General features: G+C 34.7%; 2 long non-coding RNA genes across 2 annotated transcripts; both read left to right on the forward strand.

The window, feature by feature from the left end:
* Nucleotides 1-4,736: 4,736 nt before the first annotated feature.
* LOC104226070 (uncharacterized) lies at nucleotides 4,737-6,037 on the forward strand. Its single transcript, XR_011401150.1, has 2 exons — nucleotides 4,737-5,139; nucleotides 5,879-6,037. It is a non-coding gene; the product is annotated as an uncharacterized lncRNA (long non-coding RNA).
* Nucleotides 6,038-9,269: 3,232 nt separating this feature from the next.
* LOC104226069 (uncharacterized) lies at nucleotides 9,270-11,275 on the forward strand. Its single transcript, XR_710743.2, has 2 exons — nucleotides 9,270-9,476; nucleotides 9,908-11,275. It is a non-coding gene; the product is annotated as an uncharacterized lncRNA (long non-coding RNA).
* Nucleotides 11,276-12,665: the final 1,390 nt, after the last annotated feature.

Raw genomic sequence — 12,665 nt, forward strand, 5'->3', positions numbered from 1 at the left:
ATACATAATCGACTTCATAATATCAATAAATTCTAAACAATTTGAATCCAATGTCTAATTATAACTTTCTAATCATTCTTCCCAAAAATCCAAAAATCGACCCCGGGCCCGCTTGGTCAAAACACGAGGTTCGGACCAAAACCCGATTGCCCATTCACTCACGAGCCCGAATATATAATTTGTTTTCAAATCCGACTCCGAAACGAGGTCTAAATCGCAATTAATCAAAAATCCCTAATTCTACCAAAATCCCTAATTTTCTACCCTTAATCTCATGTTTTAGGCCTAGAAATCTAGTGGGTGTTGATGAAAATGGAAGAAAATAAGTTAAAGATTACTTACCCAAGAGATTATAGTGAAGCAATGCTTCAAAAGTTTCCTCAGAGCTTTGGAGAAGAAGAAGTTTATGAAATTTTTATGAAATCCCGAAAGTGTTCTGTTTTTGGTTTTTTAAAACCACTAGGCCAAAACACTCTTCGCCTTTGCGACAGACCCCTCGCATTCGCGATGGGTCAGGCTGGGTAAGCCTTCACATTCGCGTGAACGGGCTCGCGTTCGCGGAGCTTTAACCCCTCGAGCCCTCGCGTTCGCGTCCAGTGGATCGCGTTTGCGTAGGGTAATTTCCCCACTCCATGCCCTGGCCCACTTGGCCTTCACGTTCGCGTGGCCAGGACCGCGTTCGCGAAGGGATAACCCCCCACTGCATTGCGTTCGCGGCCTGAGCTACGCGTTCACGTAGAAGGATTTTCCTTCAGCATAATTTACATATCACGTTCGCGAGGGCCATCCCGCGAACGCGAAGAAGAACATATCAGTGCACCTGAACAGCTATTTCTACAATTTTTCTTAAGTTCAAACCTTTCCGAAACACACCCGAGCCCTCGGGGCTCCTAACCAAACACCCGTACTAACTCAACAACATCATACGAACTTATCTGTGCGATCCAATCGCCAAAATAACCTCAATAACAACGAATTAAATCTCAAAATCAAAAAAAAATTCTCAAACTTCATAAAACATCAACTTTAGCAATTTAGGTCCGAATCAAGTCAAACGACGTCCGTTTTTCACCAAATTTTTCAAAAATATTTTAAATCATATATAAGACCTGTACCGGGCACCGAAACCAAAATACGGGTCCGATACCATCACATTCTAATCGATTTGCATTTCAAATTTCCTTAAACAATTTCAGAAAATAATTTTCTTTAAAAATTCACTTCTTTGGCTTGGGACCTCCGAATTCGATTCCGGGAAAATTCCCAAGTCCCATATTTTCCTATGGACCCATAGGGACCGTCAAATTACGGGTCCGGTCCGTTTATCCAAAACGTTGACCGAAGTCAAATTAACTCATTTTATAACCAAATTTTATCATTTTTCATAGAATTTCATATTTAAGCTTTCCGGCTATGTGCCCCGACTGCGCACGCAAATCAAGGCAACTCTAAATGAGATTTTAAGGCCTTGGAGATACAAAATGAGGTTTTCAAGGCCAACTCAATCCTCAATTACCGCCTTTCCTCTCGAATTCGGCTCCAAATCAATTGTATTTATACATAATCGACTTCATAACATCAATAAATGCTAAACAATTCGAATCCAATGCATAATTATAGCTTTCTAATCATTCTTTCCAAAAATCCAAAAATCGACCCCGGGCCCGCTTAGTCAAAACACGAGGTTCGGACCAACACCCGATTACCCATTCACTCATGAGCCCGAATATATAATTTTTTTTCAAATACAACCCCGAAACGAGGTCTAAATTCTAAGTAATCTAAAAGCCCAAATTCTACCCAAATCCCTAATTTTCTACCTTTAATCTCACGTTTTAGGCCTAGAAATCTAGTGGGTGTTGATGAAAATGGAAGAAAACAAGTTAAAAATTACTTACCCAAGAGATTATGGTGAAGAAATGCTTCAAAAGTCGCCCAAAGCTTTGGAGAAGAAGAAGTTTATGAAATTTTTATGAAATCCCAAAAGTATTCTGTTTTTGGTCTTTTAAAATCACTGGGCGAAAACACTCTTCGCGTTCGAGACAGACCCCTCGCGTTCGCGATGGGTCTGGCTGGGTAACCCTTCGCATTCGCGTGAACGGGATCGCGTTCGCGGAGCTTTAACCCCTCGCCCTCGCGTTCGCGTCCAGTGGATCACGTTCGCGTAGGGTAATTTCCCCACCTCCTGCCCAGGCCCACTTGGCCTTCGCGTGGCCAGGACCGCGTTCGCGAAGGGATAACCCCCCACTGCCTTGCGTTCGCGACCTGAGCTACGCGTTTGCGTAGAAGGATTTTCCTTCAGCATAATTTACACATCGCGTTCGCGGCGCGAACGCGAAGAAGAACATATCAGTGCACCTGAACAACTATTTCTGCAATTTTTCTTAAGTTCAAAACTTCCCAAAACACATCCGAAACATACCCGAGTCCTCGGGGCTCCTAACCAAATACATGTACTAACTCAACAACATCATACGAACTTATCTGTGCAATTCAATCGCCAAAATAACCTCAATAACAACGAATTAAATCTCAAAATCAAAGAATTTTTCTCAAACTTCATAAAACATCAACTTTAGTAATTTAGGTCTGAATCACGTCAAACGACGTCCGTTTTCACCGAATTTTTCAGAAATGTCTTAAATCATATATAAAACCTGTAACGGGCGCCAGAACCAAAATACAGGTCCGATACCATCACATTCTAATCGGTTTTCATTTTAAATTTCCTAAAACAATTTCAGAAAATAATTTTCTTTAAAATTTCATTTCTCGGGCTTGGGACCTCGAAATTCGATTCCGGGAAAACGCCAAGTCCTATATTTTCCTACGGACACTTCGGGACCGTAAAATTATGGGTCCGGGTCCGTTTACCCAAAACGTTGACCGAAGTCAAATTAACTCATTTTATAACCAAATTTTATCATTTTTCATAGAATTTCATATTTTAGCTTTTCGGCTATGTGCCCGGACTGCGCACGTAAATCGAAGCGACTCTAAATGAGGTTTTCAAGGCCTCAGAGATACAAAATTCAATTAAAAGCAAGTGATGACCTTTTGGGTCATCACACTTATGTCCTGATACTCGCCGCTCCGTCAGTGGGTTTTTCATCAGTTTGGGGTCTTTCTATTTCTTGAAAATCTAAGAAACAACCCTCTATTTCTTTATCCTCCACCGAGGTAGAGTACATATCTATGTGTCGTGTTTTGTCTGAATTAACCTGGTTGGTTCGTCTCCTCTCCGATTTGTCTATTCTTCCTTCCTTGCCTGTTCCGCTACACTCTGATAGTCAGGCGGCCATTTGCATCGCCAAAAACCCTGTCTTTCTCGAGCGCACTAAACATGTGGAGCTTGACTGCCATTTTGTCCGACAGTAGTTCCAATCTGGGCTCATCTCTCTTTCTTTTGTTCCTACTTGTTTGTAATTAGCCGATATCTTTACCAAATCCTTGCCGGGTCCTTTGCATTGTGATATTTTGGGCAAGTTGGGGGTTCAATCTCCACCCTCCTTGAGGAGGGGTGTTGAGGTTAGAGATGAGTACTTTGGTGAGGCTGATACTCTCAAAGATCTGGGTTAATATTTGGTTTGATAATTTTAGGAGATGACTGTTCTCCTATGCCACGTGTAATGATCAACAGCTATCTAAACACACAAGTGTGCTATATCGTCGTAGATTAGTTAGGGATATTTATGTAATTTTCCTTGTTCTACACATTTGAGTTAGTTAGCTTAGCTGTAGATTAGTTATACCAGCTGTTAATTGGTGGAGTGGTTTACATGTGTATAAATAGGAACTTGTATGGATACAATCTTAGTTTTAGAAATAATACAATTTTCTCATTTTGCAATGTTTCTCTCTACAATTTTCACACTAATCATCTACCGATAAATTAATTACCTTCCCGTTTTATCTTTTCTCGACAAGAATTTTCACTTTTAACATACACTACCTTTTATAGAATAATGGGAATCATTTCTTGTCAAGTCATGTTTGAATGTTAGGTATCTAAATATTCTTATGGTTAGAGCATATGATATGATGTTCACATTGAATATGTAAGGGTACTCTAAATGGCTTATAGAGGTCTAATATCATGAAATCGGTTGCCTTAAAGTGAGCTGCATATACGACAGACTTCTATTCTCTCAGACCAAATATTTAGCAACATATGTCATAGATTTTGGGCGTATATCTAGATGCTTTATTTTTCATATTAATGCACGGCATCAAATTAAAGAAAATTGTTTAAGTCCTGTGCATTGAGAATGTAAAATTAATGTTTTTACACATTAACGTATATTAACTTCTCGTAGCAGGTAAGTAGTTTCATTTTTCAATTGTACTAATTACACATTTATGGATGGTTAAGTACACTAAGACCTTTCTATAACTACATCCCTTTATAATTATTATTTATTATAAAAGCTAAGTTTTTCTCGGAACCAATTTTTATATTATGTTATAATATATATCCTTTATAACAATACTTTACTATATCAACCAAAAAAATATTAAAATAATTAAGTCTATTATAGAGAGATTTGACTATATATTTTCCTTAGATGACTTAATGCTAGTGTCCAAAAGTTCAACTCTTGGAAAGGATAAGTTAAATAAAATACCTAAGTAGAAGTTGATAAATGACAAGAATGGGATGTGAGACAAAGGACAATAACCACCAACTACCTTTTGGGTCCCGTGTTATAACTCGGGAGTTTTATCGTAGTGCTGGCAATCACTTGGGGCCAGGCACGATACAGAGAGAGATGCAGAGCGAAACAGGGGGGCAGCTTTAAATACAAGCTTAATCTGAATACCTTAACTCTGTTACCCCAAAAAAATGAAGTTCCTTCTGGAACTATTTGCCTGCTGTGGCTGTTCTTCACGTTTGCCCCCAGCAGAGGACATCGGACCTCTTGTTCCTGGCCCAGCCCCGCCTACTAACCGCAAGAACAGACGGCGGAGGAGAGGGAGAGTTGCGCCACCGAGGTGTGGTGGTTCCGTCCCTAATTGGAGGCCGTCCCTTTCGGCCATTTCCGAAGACAACGCTCTGCCACCGAGGAATGTAAAGAGAAAAGTCTCAACTGCTTCTGCACCGGCCACTCAACCCCGTCATCATCGCTGCGATGACACCAGGTAAATTTGTTTAATTGTGTAAACATTTCATCTAGAAGCTTAATAAATATTAGCACTAACAGACTTTTATTTATTTATTACACCTTTATCTTAAACATGTAAAAAAATCTTTATGCTGATGATAGATTATTGCAAAAGCTTGAATGGACTTCAACGTGCTCTAATATCATGTTTAGTTATATGATCATCTCATTTAAAAATTTAAAATTTAGAGGTATCACGCTTATTTTTATATCTTTAGTATAATTGACGTTTTGCTTCTTCTGTCCTTTCTTTTTCTTCTTTATGTTTCGTTTACGCTTTTGCAATTCATGATCTGTTTTGCAATTTGAATTCATGATCTTTTACCTGTAAAAATAAATCTCCTGTGAGTAAAAAAAAAAAAAGTAGGGTTATAAAACTAAATACTCTTAGTCTTCAAGAGTTGGTAGAAAAACATTCACTGCAATAATTTCTATAAATTTTCTGAAAGGAAAGCGATGATGCAAAGAATGAAAAGTAGTATGAGGAATTGCATCCTTTAAATGTTCAAAGCTTAGATAAATTTGTGTAAACTTAATATCGAAGTGAAACAACTAATAAAGGAAATTAATCTGATAAAATTCATATTTTCGGTCAAGAAAATGTTATTATGCAAAAGACTAGTTGGTGCAACAACAAGTTCTGCGTGCTATTTCAACTTATCTTCTTCTGCTTTCACGGCTTAGTCACAAACTAACAAAAAAATTCTTTTTCTCAGGAGAATTCCCGTTTCAGCATTGGCGCCAGTTTTCTCCCCAACTCCTTTCTTATTTTAATTTGGACTGCTCAACATATCCTTTAATTTCCTCTGTAACCTCTGGGGCTCTTTTACATGTATGCTTATCGTGTAAATGTTCTCTCTCTCTTTTCTTGTTAATTCTTATCTTTTTCTTGCATTACGACGTCGAAAATAAAATTATTTGACTAAAACTACTGATGAGTTTAGATAAACAATAAAATGCAATTGAGATGCGGAACCAAATGAACCCCATAAATTTGTTCACTAAAGATTTATGACACTATTAAATAGGGTTGCATTTGTATAATCCTATTCACAGTAGTGCAACAGACCTTTTCTTAGTTACAGCTCTAAGCCTCTAACATTCCTTTTCTCATATTTGTCAACATTTTGTGTTTAATTTGAATCTTTTCTTAATCATCATGTGAAACACTCAAACATGCATCGATCGGTTCCTATTATTTATTTATCTGGAATAAACTCTATGCATAGTGCATAAAACCGTATTAAGTAAAGGATGTTAATAGTTGAATTCATTAAGTATATTAATTACAAATCAATTAAGTATATCTAGTCTTTTCAACTTCCATCTTGAATCCATGCAGTAGCACATTAGTAGAAAAATGGTTGTTAAAAGCAAAAAAAAACGACAACAATTTTTAAACTTTTTTTATAGCAATTGGTAGTATGATTCAAATATTCAACATCAAATAAAATGGAAAACGGCTATTTTAACACTCATCAACTAAGTGATACAATGTGTGTAGAAGTTTAAGAAATTTCATTAGTTAACTTTGACAAAATATCATCTATATAATCCCTCATCTTTGTTATACATGGATAGAGCTACCAACGACATTGCAGAAGCAAATACATTTAAGAAAAAGTATTTATTAAATGGATTAGGACAATATTCTTATAAAAAAGCATAAAGAAACATGTGGCGTTATAATAAAATAGGTACAGAACAATTAAAAGATTAATTTTGTCAAAGCTAATTCGAGTCTTTCAACTCCTTGAATAACTATTTCAGTTGCCGAAATTGATATTCGATAACATGTCCATCTATACATAAATAAAGGAATGACAACAGTAATTTTAAACATAAACCCAAATAGTTGTGTAGTTCTTTGTTCCCGATGTTGCAAACCTGGCTCATATTTTCTCCGTGGTTTGCGAAAGGTTCATTTTTGCCTTTTTTTTTTTCACTAACAAAGACATTAGAAAAATAAAATTAAAAAAAAATAAATATGGAAAAGGCCTAAAATTACCCCTCAAATTTGTGAAAGGTTTACTTTTGCCCTAAATATATATTAATTTGATTAATATTTCCCCTTTTCACTAAGGGATCTGTTTTGAACCTCAATTGTACATATTAAAATCACAAAATGATACTTTAAAACTAATTGAAAATTCATGAAACATTTCAATTAAAAATAAGAAAATTTAAAAAATGGAAGAACTAAACACACGTCATAGCTAAATTAAAACAAATATAACAACAACAAAAAAAACTACCAGAAAAAAAACTACCAGAGTAAGAAAAACAAGGAATAAAGTGTCTGGATTTTACATCTACTAATAAATAAACAATTAATTAAAGCAACAGTTATATAAAAAAATCAAATGTATTTATTTGGGGTGAGTTAAACCTAAATGGGAGAGGGGACGGGGGAGATGATTAATAAGAGAATATTCAATTAAATGTCAAGTATCATTTATGGTTTTAAATTGCACAAATTGAGTTTCAAAATTGATCCCTTAGTGAAAAGGAAAAATATTAATCATACTATTTTATATTTAGGGCAAAAATAAGCCTTTTACAAACTTAAGGGGCAATTTTGGATCTTTTTCATATTTATCTTTTATTTTCTGAATAAGTCTGTTAGTGAAAAAGGCATAAATAATTTTTTCTCAAAATCAAGGCAAATATGAGCCAGTTTTGTAATGGTAGGGGCAAAAAGCTGCCTAACTCTTAACGTAGGACAAAAATGCCCATGAGCGTAAAGTTCATAGGCAATTTGGGTCATTTCTAAATAGTTAAGACGCAATTGTAACAAATATGTGGTGATCACTGACGAACAATTAAAAAATTAAGGGATAAATGAACTTAGGAGTGTAATGGCTGCATAATAAATTTGATATATAACGTAATAGACAAGCTGGAGAGTTCAAACTGCAAATATTTATTTTAGTAGATATCAGCCTTATATAAATTATACAGTGGCCGAATATGCAACAACTATAAAAAAACACAACAGAGAATTCAAAGTGAAAGGAGAATTTGAAAGCAAATATATTTGACATGTCAAAGTTTTACCCCGTCATACGCCGCACGGTTAAAATTACACTATTAAAATATTTAACCTATATATTACTTATAAATTTTACCAAATTATCTCTAAAGATTAATAGTTTGAACTTTTTTTTATGTAAATAGTCGTCCATGAAATTTAAAAATATTTTATTATTTAAGTTTTATAGTAAAAAATAAAAAATCCCTACAAGTGGTATCAAAATATTAGTTCCTAAATATGCTCTGATACCATATGTAAAGATTTTTATTACCTTATATATATGTACTCTGATACCACATGTTAAGATTTTCAATCTCTATTAGTGGTGTCAAATGAGCGGGTTTGACTGATTTTGGACGGATTCAATAAAGTTATTTGGACTGAGATGGGTGACGAGAGCAAACCCTATTCCTTATAAAAGAAAGAAACGGAAGAAGACAAAAAAAGTGGAAAAATCAAAGAGAAAGAAAAAGACAAATGAAAATGTAATAATGGAAAGAATAAAAGGGGGGGGGGGGAAGAAAGAAAAAGTCAGAAAAGTTAGGCTGCAACAATATGAAAGATAAAAATCGGTGCGCAATTTGTGGTGCCGTCCTGCCGCTTTTTTACATTTGCTTAAACCTTTTTCAGCAAACGCTCTGCCTATAAATAGGCACTCTTCTTCCATTGCAACCATCTTCACAATTACTTCTTTCTGTTTAGTAATAAAAAGATATTCTCTGTGTGACCATGGAGTAGGCAAAAATTATCGATGTTGACATCCAATTTTGTCCCTCCTTTCTTTCAATTAATTCTATTGAGCTTTTAAGTTAATAATAGTTTAAATACCTTATTTTTACTACTTTTTTTGTTAGATCTATTACTATTAGTAATATTAGTATTAATGTTAGTATTAGTATTAGAGTATTATTATTAATAATTACTTAATATTATTATTGCTACTACTATTGTAATTGTATAATGTATTTTAAATATTAAATATTTGAATAAACTTAGAAGCTTAGAAGAAGTACAAGAAGAAAGGAGTCCAAATAGCCCAACAATTTCGGCCTCTTTGGAGTGCCATTTTTGAATCTCAACAGCGCAAAAGTCTTGCATTTCAAATCAGTCCATCAGATACAGCTAATTATTTTTAGCCCAAGACTATCTTAATACATCAGCTAGGTATTCTTGTCTTCTTTCCCCGAAAAAAAAAAAAACGCTGTTCCTTACCCCTTTCCCTTTTCAAGCAAAGCTTCAGCATCCTTAACCATGGTAGAAGCTTGCCTCGCCGATTTTGAGTAAGTTCTTTGTCTCTCTTCAAATCTCGTGCCTCCTCTTTCTCTCTCTCGTATGCAACAAGATATAGTCAATACAAGAGGCCAAAATACTTTTGAAGTTTCTGACCTTTGTCCAGACATACTTGCTGGTGTAAAGATTTTCTCTTTGATTTCAAACGGCTCTTTTTGAAATTCAAACGGTTAGTTCGATTCCCGCTCAATGTTCCATAGCCCTAAAATCATCCCTATAAATACATCCTATCGGTGTCAATTTGGGGAGGAGTTTTTCCGCCACCTCTATCCCCCTTAAGTCTACCTTTCAGCGGCCTACATCACACAAACTGTGTCCCGCTCGATACTGTTATTTTTTTTTTGCTCTCACAGCTAATATCATCAATCAAAAACTAAGAATTTCTTTCAAAACTTTTCTTTTCTGTCTCGGTGAACTTTAGCCGTGACAGATTTTTGAAATCATTCCGATCGAGGTTAGAATCTTTTCATAACAGAGAGAGTAGATTCGAGACTCGACGCTCCAGTTCACTGCCCCACAACAGGTAATGTCCGACTTTGTTTCTGATTCTCCTTAGTTTAAATGTACTATTTTTACCTTGAAGAATCATGTCTTAGACTCTTTTCTGTTGTTGTGATAAAATATGTTAGTAGAATTTTGACATGATGAATTTATCATTTCGTTTGATTTAACTATTTGGAAGAGTAAATCATGTTTTAACTTAAGCCTTTTCTTGCCCTTTTTATAATAAATATGTCGTGTATATCTTCTGTGTTCCTTTAGTGTATTATGCATTTTTTGTTTAGATTTTAACTGCTAGAACTATTATTTTAGGAGTAGTATGGATTCCACATAAGAGAGGCTCATGATTGGTACAATACTCTGTGTCAGCATGTATCTGTGCTAGTTCTGTACTCCCCTCTTAATTTTAAGTTTAGGTACTACACTGTTAGAATTGATAATATAATTTCTTGTATCATGTGCCTTCATGCTATTTCTAAGATCCTCTGTAACTGCACTTGTTTTTATCTCTAAAGTAACTTTGAAAGAGTTTATAACATTTCCTTTTCTGCAACTGAGTTAGTTTAAATCATATTTTAGGATGTTATTTAAGTCAGGAAGTTAATAATATTTTTCCTAAAGTGAAACATTGTTTAAGAAACTTCATGTTGGTATAAGTTAGTTTTCCTTATGTTTCTGGTTATTAGCACATGTAGATATTTGTTCAAGTATACGTTTACAATATATAAAATACTGATTTGTTTAAGTATGAGCTTTCAATATGTGTGTTTCTTCTCTGATTGTTACGTCCATTAAGAAGCATATGATTCTTTCTAACCCATTCTTGTTCTTTCCTTTTCTTTTCCTTGTTTACATGACATGACGGAGCTGCTCTCGAGTTCCACTTTGAGACTCTATGCCACTGTCTAGAACCGATGTCTACATTATCATCACTCGCCCTCTCTCCGAAATAAATCCGAACAGCAAAAATGGATAAAGAGGCGCTGAAACAGGAATTACAGAAGATGTTATCCTTCTGTTAGGAGCCAAATGGGGCTGTTTATGCATGCTTGATTGATGACTAACATTTTACTGCGTGGTTATCTTTTAATTTCAATTCTGTCGTTTATTTAAGTTGTGCAATTAACTTTACAACCAAGTATTAGTACGTGATTACTCACTATGCCTGCATTTGATCACATAGGATCTTCGCCTCAAGTTAACAATGAATTACTGACTCTAAAGATCAGTCTTTGTTTTAGTTAAAATGTCAATAATAGATGCTTTGCGTGGTTCGTTTTTTAAGGTATTTTATTTGGGTTCAATAATGAATATTGTTTTGATATAGGTCTTTGAATTGTTGACGAACTATTTTTATTTTGTTTGACGTAAGTCGAAGATGACCGACCTTGCTCTACTTCAAAAGACAATTTTTTTATAAATTAATTTTACTTTATCAAATTTTCTCAAGTCTAACGTTGGTCTGTCATTTTGGACTTTAGTCCATTTTTTAGGAAATTCTCTTTTCAAAAATTTGGTTCTTTAGACTCTGAAAGGAAAATCAGATTTCTAGGTTACTATACTTTAAATGACGGATTCTATTAAAGTTATATTTACGTTACTTAAACTACTTTACACTTAGCCTTAATTAGTTCTAGTCCGACTGGTAAACCATTTTAATATGGATCTTAATGGGTGTTTTAAAAACCTTCCCTTTAGATTAATTGAACTCTTACCTAAAATCTTTAGGTTAAATAGGCCATTAACAAAGTTATACTTTAAATTACTTTAATCAGCATTAGGTGTCCTAATTCACCATAATTAATTAGGTGACAACACTTTAACTTTAGTTAAACTCGGAATTGCCTATATGTTGTACCTTACTTTTAACAAATTTAAAATAGGGTATAACAATCGAACCCACGTAAATCTTGTCTTGTCTTATTTTCTGAAATTTATTGATTTTCTCTTTTAAATTATTTTTTCGTCTTCTATTAGCCTGATACACTTCCCAACAACTAGTATTAGAGTACAGCCAGTGTAATTCTCGTAAAAAAATACGGTATTGGTACAAATACTATTCACAAGAATAGTGCGACACTATTGCTCATCAATACTAACACTATTCACAATAGTGAATTAATATTCATTACTATTGATAATATTGTTCACCAATAGTGAGTTTTGTCTATCTTGCGATCGCACATTTTAGTCTGCGGACCGCACTTGTCACGACCCAAAATCCATTAGTCGTGATGACACCTAACCCAACCCGCTAGGTAAGCCAACTAATAATAACTATATAACCTCAATAATGTTAATAAGTCAATTAAACAAAAATAAATTATCAGGATCTATTACATTTTCCAAGAACTAATAGTATAAATCATGAGCTTCTAAGAATAAAAGTTACAAGGCTGATATGAAGTAAATACATCTTATGTTTGAAAAGTACATAAACAGAGTTTTACAATTCTACGTCTACCATGAACAAGAGGCAAATATAACAGGGACACTGGTACATCTTCTAATCCAGCTTCCGTCGAACTCAGCAACATCGACATTCAAAATCTGCACGCAATGTGCAAGAAGTGTAGTATAAGTACAACCGACCTCATGTACTCAAAATGTAACAAACCTAACCTTAGGTTGAAAGCAGTGATGAGTTAGAACATACGTCTGGTCCAACACCAATAACT

This window comes from Nicotiana sylvestris, chromosome 7, assembly GCF_000393655.2.
Source record: "Nicotiana sylvestris chromosome 7, ASM39365v2, whole genome shotgun sequence".
In the NCBI taxonomy this organism is placed as follows: Eukaryota; Viridiplantae; Streptophyta; class Magnoliopsida; order Solanales; family Solanaceae; genus Nicotiana; species Nicotiana sylvestris.